This window comes from Pecten maximus, chromosome 3 (assembly GCF_902652985.1).
Source record: "Pecten maximus chromosome 3, xPecMax1.1, whole genome shotgun sequence".
Taxonomy (NCBI): Eukaryota; Metazoa; Mollusca; class Bivalvia; order Pectinida; family Pectinidae; genus Pecten; species Pecten maximus.
Genome location: NC_047017.1, coordinates 24,338,227 through 24,352,244, shown reverse-complemented (window position 1 = coordinate 24,352,244; position 14,018 = coordinate 24,338,227).

Below are 14,018 nucleotides of genomic sequence, written 5' to 3'. Positions count from 1 at the left end.
TTTTTATTTTCATATATAATTTTAACTTAATATGATGTATCAAATAATAAGAAACACTACAAATCACATATATATAATTCCATGCTTAACGACGACGGTATTTTCACCTGACAGATGACATAGATCTTCTCGAAACTCCAGAAGAACATATGTTCTAATTAATACATGGCAACATGCGATACACACAATGTATGGAGAACTTTTTCACATACTATGAACCCTAATTACTTTTATTCTTAAATTCGACGTCACATGGTCAAGTTTCATCACCTGCTCTACGCACAAAGATACCCGTAGAGATTGACCCCATCATATGTGTCCTTTCCAGGGTTAGATAATTTGAAACGAAGACTTCAATGCACGATAACCCTAGTATAAACAAAAACGCAAGTCTAATTCAAAACCGAGATTAAATAAGGTTTAATATGAACAAAATATAGAGATTCACACTGATATAAATACAATGTATATAAATACCGTATGCAGCGACCACGAATTTGTGTGACCTATTCCTAGCCAAATTGAGAAGTTATTCTGAAGATGAATAAGCCTTTTTTTGTGTTAAAGTGAGTTCTTTTCACAAAATCAGGTGGGATAAGGATATGACTGAAAGTGAAATGCTGCTTATTAATATGCATAACTGACAATTTCGGAATATATGGAAATGCTACAATTGATCAAAAATCATAACAAATAATAAGCAAGCTTCTTCTTTTCAAAGCAAAAAATTGATAAAAATCTATATATATTTTTAAAGATATGACAAAAACAACTGCTAACTACTTCTTGTGCGTTATAATTTCATGACCTTGTAAAGCGGCTTTAAACGGTCACCGTGTCGACCAATCTAAACGCATTTAGTTTATTCCACGTGTGGTATAAAAAGAATGTTATTCAACAGTTGTTATGCTTATTTAACGCCTTTTGAGTTGAGTAAAACCCGCCTATTGTTGTAGACATCTTCTAAATTATTCGACGTTTGGATTTAAAGCTAGGGTGGTTATTTGTTATTATGCAACGTGTATTTGACATGTTCTGACCCGCTAGCTACCATAATAATGCGATGTGTATTTGGCAGTGTCCGACCTGGTAATTACCATAAAATGCGTTGTGTATTTGGTATGTCCCGACCCGCTAATTACCGTTATAATGCGATGTATATTTAGCATGTCCCGACTCGCTAATTGCTATAATTACGCGATGTGTATTTGTCATGACCTGATCCGCTAATAACATTCACAATGCGATTAGTATCTAGCAGTGCCTAACCCGCTAAGTACAATAAAAATGCAATGTGTAATTGGCATGGCTAGACCCGCTAATTACTATTGCAATACGATGTGTATTATCTTGTAGTGTCCAACCCGCTGATTGCCATTATAATGCAATGTGTATTTGGCAGTGTCCGATCCGCTAATTACTATTATAATACGATGTGTATTTGTTATGTTTTAAGTGGTTTCTGTTGTATCGAAACACCATTATATATGGCATTTTTTGCCTTTTTGCTAGTGTGTGGTTTTCAAACACCTTTCTATTAAAGTCAATTGTATGACTAAGCAGGAACTAGAATTGTCGACTCTGACGAGCCACTCCTTATATTACCGCATTCATTTGCATTACCCCATAAGCCACATTGACTAATCATATAGGTTTTGTCAAAACCATTGTAAACAAAACTTATCACACGGTTTTGTCACTTTTATCACAGAGTTTCCTGGGACATGGTTGATTCACTTTGACAATAAAATTACCTACCTTTGTTATACTGTAGGTGTAACGACAGATGAGCCTTGTGGCTATGATTCATTCATGTGATTAACAAGAAGGTACATGTATATGTTTGATGCATTTGTGATATATAGAGTGAAAGTTAGGTAATGAAAAGGATATAAGACATTCACTTTTTAAATTTTTGAACAACATTCCAAACAATCTGAAATATTATGAGCGTGTTTGAACCCTTTGAAATAGAAATATACTGCATTGTATAAGTGTAGTGTACACATTGTGCCATGTTTTTAGATTTGTTTCTCGATGCTTGATACATAAACAAATATATCAAACAATACTGAACGAAATTATATCACTTCAATCTCATGCATAGTTTTTAGACATCCTTTTATTTGTTTGTTATCTATTTATTTTCAAAAAATCAAACGAAAGCAAACACGCTGCATTGGATTAACTGTCAGCGTGGATTAAATCCCTTGAGTCCATACTTCTTAAAAGATATTCTCGTTCAACCAGACTCTTGGTGAGTGTATATTTAAGGATTAAACTGTCTTTTAATGCTTATATTTACATTCCCGACATATCTTTTGTTATTTTTGAAAATTAAAATTGAGATAGCATAAAAAATGCCAATATTCAACGACTTCGTCAATGGGGTTCGACAAATGGAACAGGCTATTTTTTCAAAATTCATTTGTCACGTGCAGATTGGCAAACAAAAAAGTGCATTGAAATAATACGAAAAAAACAGTCTGTTCAATTCTTTTTATTATTGATGTAGCAATTTCTTTTTGATATTTTTTAATTAACATAAAAAACGACGTAGTCCTAAGCTTTTTTTTCATAGAGCCTTGATTGTTACGTTAGTTACAAGTAGTTCCGGCGGGTGAATATATTCATGCGCGGCACGGATTGATGTCAAGTTTTGGGTATCAATTATGCTCACATAGACTGCAAATCTTTTTACTTGGTTTATATCGTGGCTTTGCCACCAAAATGTAAATATTATACCTAAAATGTAACAAAGGTAACAAATCTATCCTCTCCTGTAAAGACTTACATTTCCTGCTTGTTAAAAAAGGAACTTAGCTTGCATGGTAACCAGGGTAACCCTACATACACATTGTCCCGTTTTTCTTAAGACGAAATACTGACCAATCATTTCTTTCAAAATACTGGATTTAATACATTTAGATTGATTCCTTCTATTCAAATCTTCACAAGAATCCTTATAAACAACGTTTAATTGATAGCACGAATAGTTATAGCTACAAAGTCAGTATATCCAAATTTCTTCCTTGTATTCTTACAAACAATCAAATCAGGAGTCCATTTAGGAATCTTTTTATCCCAGAAGTGGAATAAATGGGATGTGAATTTTGAATAATTCCAAAGATGTTTTGAAACACAGTCGTTCTCTTGTGATGAGATATATAGTACAAAGTTGTGTACGGGAGCGTATTTCGTCAAACATAAGACTATATATGACCCATAGAAAATACAATGAGGATGAAATAGCGAGAATGATTGAATTCCTAATCGACAATATCTTTTTTGAGTTTGGTGAAACTATTGGCATACCCATGGGAATAATCTCGTTGGCCGACTTTCCTGCTTCCCCTACCTACGATATTTACAGACCGACAGACCGACGTGTTGGATGCCTTGTGGTTCTCACCACATCTATTTCTCATTTCTATGACCTAACCCGCATTTGTCCATACATTGTGTATTTGTCTAATGGGTGTAGTCGATGACGTGGAAGACGTTTAAGGTTCAGGAATCTTCATTAATAGCTATATATTTTTTCGTATATTGAATTGTGGTTTCGTTATTATGTCGGCATGATAAATATTATGTCAGTATGGTTATTATTATGTCTGTATGACAATTATTATGTCTGTATAATAATTATTATGTCTATATAATAACTATTATATCGGTATAATAACTATTATGTCGGTATGACAATATCAAGGCGGTATGATCAATATTATATTGGTATCACAACTTTTATGTCGGTATGATAACTGTCCAAAATACGAACAAGTAACAATTGCCTTCAAACATGTATTTAGCAATAGATATAATATGAATCGGCCAAAAAAGCATGTGCAAAGGTGTTTCTGAACTATTCCATTATTCAAAGGGATTAAACAGTGGCGTGTCAAGTATTGACCATTGAAGGAAGATTTGAACAGGGTTTATTTGAAGCCAGATTTGCATTGGATATCGCAATACAAATACTGCTAAATAAAAGTGATTACCATATACGAGGCTGGTTCAACCACCGGGGACAGAGGAGCGAGGCCCCAAAAACGGAGCTTAGCTAAAACTTTTCTTTAAAACACTACTTTTCCTTAATAACTATTATGTCGGTATGATAAATATCATGTCGGTTTGATAACCATTTTGTCAGTATGATAATTATTATTTTGGTATCACAACTTGTATGTCATTATCATAATTGTTATGTCGGTATGCCAATATTAAGGCGGTATGATGTCTTTTGGACAGTTATGATACCGACATAAAAGTTGTCTTACCAACATACTAGTTATCATACCGACATAAAAGTTGTTATACCAATATAATAACTAGTATGTTGGTAAGACAACTTTTATGTCGGTATCATAACTGTCCAAAAGACGAGTAACTATTCAAAGGGATTAAAAAGAATAACTAACAAGTATTAAATAGTTCATTGTAGTAAATAATAGAAATGCGATTTCCTCTACCTTTTTCTATTGTGAGATGAAAAACAAATCATTTAGAAATTAAGTATTGACCATTGAAGGAAGATTTGAACAGGGTTCTGTTCAATATTTGAAGCCAGATTTGCATTGGATATTGCAATACAAATACTGCTAAATAAAAATGAATAACTTATATGAGGCTGGTTCAACCACCGAGGACAGAGGAGCGAGGCTCCAAAAAGTATCCTTTACTCTAACATATTATGATACCATTTCTCGTTAATTAATAAAATGGGTCACAGACTAGTGTGAGTCCTCTCTGAGTTTTATTAATAGATGTATTAACCCTTGTATATAGGCCAAGGGAGCCATACGCCATGGTCCGTGTAATTACAGTCCTACCATGGCTACAGCTGTCGTTGGGAAAATATTTTAAGAATGTGTGTTAAATTTTCCCTCCATATTGAGATTTTTTAAAGATTCAACTTTCTACCACTTATGACTTTTTTATGTTCAAATTTATTTTTAACACATCTCGTAAATTTACATATCGCAAGAATCATCTGAGGTAATGATAAAGGTTAATCCGAAATTGATGGAAGCATCGGGGGTGTGTGTACTTAAATATATCCAATTTGTACTTTAATTGGGTCTCATGACTAAAAAACCACCTTAAAGTAACAGATGTGGTAATGAAAAAGATTTTTAAAATAAAGAAAAAAGAACCGCTTAATAGAATAGGCATTGTAGGCAGAAATCATAAATAGACATTCAAATAAACTATCATCCTAATTGTAATATAGTTTTACACGTGAAAGGGGACAGCATTAACTATTACAGGTGATCTAAACTAGGCTAAAATCAGTGTGTGTCAGGTGACCTAAACTAGGCTAAAATCAGTGTGTGTCAGGTGACCTAAACTAGGCTATAATCAGGGTGTGTCAGGTGACCTAAACTAGGCTAAAATCAGGGTGTGTCAGGTGACCTAAACTAGGCTAAAATCAGTGTATATCAGATGACCTAAACTAGGCTAAAATCAGTGTGTGTCAGGTGACCTTAACTAGGCTAAAATCAGTGTGTCATGTGATCTAAACTGGGCTAAAATCACTGTGTGTCATGTGACATAAACTATGCTAAAATCAGGGTGTGTCAGATGATCTAAACTACGCTAAAATCAGTGTGTGTCAGATGACCTAAACTGGGCTAAAATCAGTGTATGTCAGGTGACCTAAACTAGGCTAAAATCAGGGTGTGTCAGGTGACCTAAACTAGGCGAAAATCAGGGTGTGTCAGGTGACCTAAACTATGCTAAAATCAGGGTGTGTCATGTGAATTAAACGAGGCTAAAGCCAGTATATTTCAAGTGAATTAAACATAGTTAAAATCTGTATTCATCAGGGGAATAAGATTAAGCTAGAACCTGTGTATATCAGGGGAATTAGATAAAGCTAAAACCTGTGTATATCAGAGGAATTAAATAAAGATTAAACCTGTCTACATCAGGTGAACAAAACAGAGCTAAAATCAGTGTGTGTCAGGTGACCTAAACTATGCTAAAATCAGTATGTGTCAGGTGACCTAAACTATGCTAAAATCAGTGTATGTCAGGTGACCTTAACTAGGCTAAAATCAGTGTATGTCAGATGACCTAAACTAGGCTAAAATCAGTGTATGTCAGGTGACCTAAACTAGGCTAAAATCAGTGTATGTAAGATGACCTAAACTAGGTTAAAATCAGTGTATGTCAGATGACCTAAACTAAGCTAAAATCAGGGTGTGTCAGGTGACCTAAACTAGGCTAAAATCAGTGTATGCCAGGTGATCTTAACTATGCAAACATTTTGTGTATTTCAGGTGAACTAAACAAGGCTAAAGCCAGTATATTTCAGGTGAATTAAACATAATTAAAACCTGTGTATATCAGGGGAATTAGATAAAGCTAAAACCTGTGTACATCAGGGGAATTAGATAAAGCTAAAACCTGTGTATATCACGGGAATTAGATAAAGCTAAAACCTGTGTATATCAGAGGAATTACATAAAGAGTAAACCTGTCTACATCAGGTGAACTAAACAGAGCTAAAGCCTGTGTACATCAGGTGAACTAAACAGAGCTAAAACCTGTGTACATCAGGTGAACTAAACAGAGCTAAAGCCTGTGTACATCAGGGGAATTAGATAAAGCTAAAACCTGTGTACATCAGGTGAATTAGATAAAGCTAAAACCTGTGTATATCACGGGAATTAGATAAAGCTAAAACCTGTGTATATCAGAGGAATTACATAAAGAGTAAACCTGTCTACATCAGGTGAACAAAACAGAGCTAAAGCCTGTGTACATCAGGTGAACTAAACAGAGCTAAAGCCTGTGTACATCAGGGGAATTAGATAAAGCTAAAACCTGTGTACATCAGGGGAATTAGATAAAGCTAAAACCTGTGTATATCACGGGAATTAGATAAAGCTAAAACCTGTGTATATCACGGGAATTAGATAAAGAGTAAACCTGTCTACATCAGGTGAACTAAACAGAGCTAAAGCCTGTGTACATCAGGTGAACTAAACAGAGCTAAAACCTGTGTACATCAGGTGAACTAAACAGAGCTAAAGCCTGTGTACATCAGGTGAACTAAACAGAGCTGAAGCCTGTCTACATCAGGTGAACTAAACAGAGCTAAAGCCTGTGTACATCAGGTGAACTAAACAGAGCTAAAGCCGGTATATTTCATGTGAATTAAACAAAGCTACAACCGGTGTATTTAAGGTAAGGGGCAGTAAACAGAGAACTACCGTACTGGAGTATACATATAATAAGGGGACATGTTCTTACCGGGAAGTTACATCAATGCCTGATGTTTTTCCTAAACGTAAGAACACCCACATGTTCAAATTTAGATTTTGATGAATGTAATGTGACCGGGTTTGTGATCAAATAAATATACTCTTCGTTAAACAAAGCTATTTTATGCCGATCACCAGAATCCAAAGTTATGTAGGTTGATGGCGATGTTTAGTACTTAAGGGACTGAAGCTCCAAACGTCCTTTTATTATTAGTTTCCTCTTGCCAATATTGTTTTACAGATTTGAGTCACTTGTTACATTATGAGTTTCTTTGCATTATCTATCTGTACTAGTCTGACATTCGAGCACAGCATTAAAACATCACGCCTAATAGTTAATACTAAAATATTTCTAATAATATCTAAACGTGGTTTCTGTTGCTCGTCTTAAATCAAAATGATGTATCAATAAAGATATCTATATATATAGTTAGATTATTATTGAACTTCTGTTTTAAGATATTCTCCAAATTAAGTCCGTCGTTCGTGTCAGGCAAAGTTGGAGATGTCTAGTAGCATATACTTTGGCTGTCACAAAGCCTGTTTTTATTATTTATTTGAATTAAATACAAACATTGAAAAACACGAGAGTGTTTTATATTAAATCCTTCAAATAACAAGAAAACACTGAAATTTAGTAAAACAAATTAAATTTTTATTATTAAAATATAAAGACATCATTTAAAATAATAAGACTATGTATAATTCGGCGCATGGAAACAAAACACAGTATGTTTTTACAACAAAAAATATTGACATGTCAATCAGATAAACTATATATCACTTTTTCTTCGGTATTTCACATTACCCGTTACTTTTGCTCTCAGCAAACCTGGAATATGCCATGGCAAATTCGAAGGCACACTGTCAGCTGACATGATTGATTTGAGAAAATACATAACCAATACCTAGGCGGGTGCATTTCCTCTTAAGGTTATAGAGGTCCGATACTCAAGTTTAAAACTGGTCAGTATAGCGATCTCAAGATTTGTTTTATGTGCAATAAAGACTCTTTTTACCTCAGGAAATCGCCGAGTGAACCTTCCATTTTGCCATGACAGATCAGTGGTGCAACGAGCGAAAGTCAACGTAACCTTAGAGTACCGTATCACGGTGGCCAATCACGGATAGGGGAAATAAGGGCAGTGGACAAATCACCGGTATGTTTGTTAACTATGGGACAATGTACCAGACAGTGGGACAAATCACCGGTGTGTTTGTTATCTATGGGACAATATAACAGATAATACGACAAATCATCGGTGTGTTTGTTATCTATGGGACAATGTACCAGATAGTGGGACAAATCACCGATGTGTTTGTTATCTATGGGACAAGGTAACAGATAGTGGGACAAATCACCGGTGTGTTTGTTATCTATGGGACAATGTAACAGACAGTGGGACAAATCACCGGTGTGTTTGTTATCTATTGGACAATGTACCAGACAGTGGGACAAATCACCGGTGTGTTTGTTATCTATGGGACAATGTAACAGATAGTGGGACAAATCACCGGTGTGTTTGTTATCTATGGGAGAACAATGTACCAGACAGTGGGACAAATCACCGGTGTGTTTGTTATCTATTGGACAATGTACCAGACAGTGGGACAAATCACCGGTGTGTTTGTTATCTATGGGACAATGTAACAGATAGTGGGACAAATCACCGGTGTGTTTGTTATCTATGGGACAATGTACCAGACAGTGGGACAAATCACCGGTGTGTTTGTTATCTATGGGACAATGTAACAGATAGTGGGACAAATCACCGGTGTGTTTGTTATCTATGGGACACTATAACAGATAGTGGGACAAATCACCGGTGTGTTTGTTATCTATGTGACAATAGAACAGATAGTGGGACAAATCATCAGTGTGTTTGTTATCTATGGGACAATGTAACATATAGTGGGACAAATCACCGGTGTGTTTGTTATCTATGTGACAATAGAACAGATAGTGGGACAAATCATCAGTGTGTTTGTTATCTATGGGACAATGTACCAGATAGTGGGACAAATCACCGGTGTGTTTGTTATCTATTGGACAATGTACCAGACAGTGGGACAAATCACCGGTGTGTTTGTTATCTATGGGACAATGTAACAGATAGTGGGACAAATCACCGGTGTGTTTGTTATCTATGGGAGAACAATGTACCAGACAGTGGGACAAATCACCGGTGTGTTTGTTATCTATTGGACAATGTACCAGACAGTGGGACAAATCACCGGTGTGTTTGTTATCTATGGGAGAACAATGTAACAGATAGTGGGACAAATCACCGGTGTGTTTGTTATCTATGGGACAATGTACCAGACAGTGGGACAAATCACCGGTGTGTTTGTTATCTATGGGACAATGTAACAGATAGTGGGACAAATCACCGGTGTGTTTGTTATCTATGGGACAATGTACCAGACAGTGGGACAAATCACCGGTGTGTTTGTTATCTATGGGACAATATAACAGATAATACGACAAATCATCGGTGTGTTTGTTATCTATGGGACAATGTACCAGATAGTGGGACAAATCACCGGTGTGTTTGTTATCTATGGGACAATGTAACAGATAGTGGGACAAATCACCGGTGTGTTTGTTATCTATGGGACAATGTAACAGACAGTGGGACAAATCACCGATGTGTTTGTTATCTATTGGACAATAGAACAGATAGTGGGACAAATCACCGGTGTGTTTGTTATCTATGTGACAATGTAACAGATAATACGACAAATCACCGGTGTGTTTGTTATCTATGTGACAATAGAACAGATAGTGGGACAAATCACCGGTGTGTTTGTTATGTATTGGACAATGTAACATATAGTGGGACAAATCACCGGTGTTTTTTTTTTATCTATGGGACAATATAACAGATAATACGACAAATCACCGGTGTGTTTGTTATCTATGTGACAATAGAACAGATAGTGGGACAAATCACCGGTGTGTTTGTTATGTATTGGACAATGTAACATATAGTGGGACAAATCACCGGTGTTTTTTTTTTATCTATGTGACAATATAACAGATAATACGACAAATCACCGGTGTGTTTGTTATCTATGGGACAATGTACCAGACAGTGGGACAAATCACCGGTGTGTTTGTTATCTATGGGACAATGTAACAGATAGTGGGACAAATCACCGGTGTGTTTGTTATCTATGGGACAATGTACCAGACAGTGGGACAAATCACCGATGTGTTTGTTATATATTGGACAATGTAACAGATAGTGGGACAAATCACCGGTGTGTTTGTTATCTATGGGACAATGTACCAGACAGTGGGACAAATCACCGGTGTGTTTGTTATCTATGGGACAATGTAACATATAGTGGGACAAATCATCGGTGTGTTTGTTATCTATGGGACAATGTAACAGATAGTGGGACAAATCACCGGTGTGTTTGTTATCTATGGGACAATGTACCAGACAGTGGGACAAATCACCGATGTGTTTGTTATATATTGGACAATGTAACAGATAGTGGGACAAATCACCGGTGTGTTTGTTATCTATGGGACAATGTACCAGACAGTGGGACAAATCACCGGTGTGTTTGTTATCTATGGGACAATGTACCAGACAGTGGGACAAATCACGGGTGTGTTTGTTATCTATGGGACACTATAACAGATAGTGGGACAAATCACCGGTGTGTTTGTTATCTATGGGACAATGTAACAGACAGTGGGACAAATCACTGGTGTGTTTGTTATCTATGGGACAATGTACCAGACAGTGGGACAAATCACCGATGTGTTTGTTATCTATGGGACAATGTAACAGATAGTGGGACAAATCACCGGTGTTTGTTATCTATGGGACAATGTAACAGATAGTGGGACAAATCACCGGTGTGTTTGTTATCTATGGGACAATGTAACAGATAGTGGGACAAATCATCGGTGTGTTTGTTATCTAAGGAACAATGTAACAGATAGTGGGACAAATCACCGGTGTGTTTGTTATCTATGGGACAATGTAACAGATAGTGGGACAAATCACTGGTGTTTTTTTTTTATCTATGTGACAATATAACAGATAATACGACAAATCACCGGTGTGTTTGTTATCTATGGGACAATGTACCAGACAGTGGGACAAATCACCGGTGTGTTTGTTATCTATGGGACAATGTAACAGACAGTGGGACAAATCACCGGTGTGTTTGTTATATATGGGACAATACATGTATAACAAATAGTGGGACATATCACCGATGTGTTTGTTATCTATGGGACAATGTAACAGATAGTGGGACAAATCACCGGTGTGTTTGTTATCTATGGGACAATGTACCAGACAGTGGGACAAATCACCGGTGTGTTTGTTATCTATGGGACAATGTACCAGACAGTGGGACAAATCACCGGTGTGTTTGTTATCTATGGGACAATGTAACAGACAGTGGGACAAATCACCGGTGTGTTTGTTATATATCGGACAATGTAACAGATAGTGGGACAAATCACCGGTGTGTTTGTTATCTATGGGACAATGTACCAGACAGTGGGACAAATCACCGGTGTGTTTGTTATCTATGGGACAATGTACCAGACAGTGGGACAAATCACGGGTGTGTTTGTTATCTATGGGACACTATAACAGATAGTGGGACAAATCACCGGTGTGTTTGTTATCTATGGGACAATGTAACAGACAGTGGGACAAATCACTGGTGTGTTTGTTATCTATGGGACAATGTACCAGATAGTGGGACAAATCACCGGTGTGTTTGTTATGTATTGGACAATGTACCAGACAGTGGGACAAATCACCGGTGTGTTTGTTATCTATGGGACAATATAACAGATAATACGACAAATCATCGGTGTGTTTGTTTTCTATGGGACAATGTACCAGATAGTGGGACAAATCGTCGGTGTGTTTGTTATCTATGGGACACTATAACAGATAGTGGGACAAATCACGGGTGTGTTTGTTATCTATGGGACAATGTACCAGATAGTGGGACAAATCACCGGTGTGTTTGTTATCTATGGGACAATGTAACAGACGGTGGGACAAATCACCGGTGTGTTTGTTATCTATGGGACAATGTAACAGATAGTGGGACAAATCACCGGTGTGTTTGTTATCTATGGGACACTATAACAGATAGTGGGACAAATCACCGGTGTGTTTGTTATCTATGTGACAATAGAACAGATAGTGGGACAAATCATCAGTGTGTTTGTTATCTATGGGACAATGTAACATATAGTGGGACAAATCACCGGTGTGTTTGTTATCTATGTGACAATAGAACAGATAGTGGGACAAATCATCAGTGTGTTTGTTATCTATGGGACAATGTACCAGATAGTGGGACAAATCACCGGTGTGTTTGTTATCTATTGGACAATGTACCAGACAGTGGGACAAATCACCGGTGTGTTTGTTATCTATGGGACAATGTAACATATAGTGGGACAAATCACCGGTGTGTTTGTTATCTATTGGACAATGTACCAGACAGTGGGACAAATCACCGGTGTGTTTGTTATCTATGGGACAATGTACCAGACAGTGGGACAAATCACCGGTGTGTTTGTTATCTATGTGACAATAGAACAGATAGTGGGACAAATCACCGGTGTTTGTTATCTATGGGACAATGTAACATATAGTGGGACAAATCATCGGTGTGTTTGTTATCTATGGGACAATGTAACAGATAGTGGGACAAATCACCGGTGTGTTTGTTATCTATTGGACAATGTACCAGACAGTGGGACAAATCACCGGTGTGTTTGTTATCTATGGGACAATGTAACAGATAGTGGGACAAATCACCGGTGTGTTTGTTATCTATTGGACAATGTACCAGACAGTGGGACAAATCACCGGTGTGTTTGTTATCTATGGGACAATGTAACAGATAGTGGGACAAATCACCGGTGTGTTTGTTATCTATGGGACAATGTACCGGACAATGGGACAAATCACCGATGTGTTTGTTATCTATGGGACAATGTAACATATAGTGGGACAAATCATCGGTGTGTTTGTTATCTATGGGACAATGTAACAGATAGTGGGACAAATCACCGGTGTGTTTGTTATCTATTGGACAATGTACCAGACAGTGGGACAAATCACCGGTGTGTTTGTTATCTATGGGACAATGTAACAGATAGTGGGACAAATCACCGGTGTGTTTGTTATCTATGGGACAATGTACCAGACAGTGGGACAAATCACCGGTGTGTTTGTTATCTATGGGACAATGTACCAGACAGTGGGACAAATCACCGGTGTGTTTGTTATCTATGGGACAATGTAACAGATAGTGGGACAAATCACCGGTGTGTTTGTTATCTATGGGACACTATAACAGATAGTAGGACAAATCACGGGTGTGTTTGTTATCTATGGGACACTATAACAGATAATACGACAAATCACCGGTGTGTTTGTTATCTATGGGACAATGTAACAGATAGTGGGACAAATCACCGGTGTGTTTGTTATCTATGGGACAATGTAACAGACAGTGGGACAAATCACCCATGTGTTTGTTATCTATGGGACAATGTAACAGACAGGTATACAATTTATAACTAAATTAAATCCATACCTATGAATATCTATCAACACATTACATACCGAATGGTAGCCCGAGTTTCCTCTGGCCCTGAAACCACACATGAGGTCAGTGAGAAAACTCGGGCTTATCAAAGTGGAGCATCATTTTGTGTTATTTAGATTAGAACAGTACATGTCA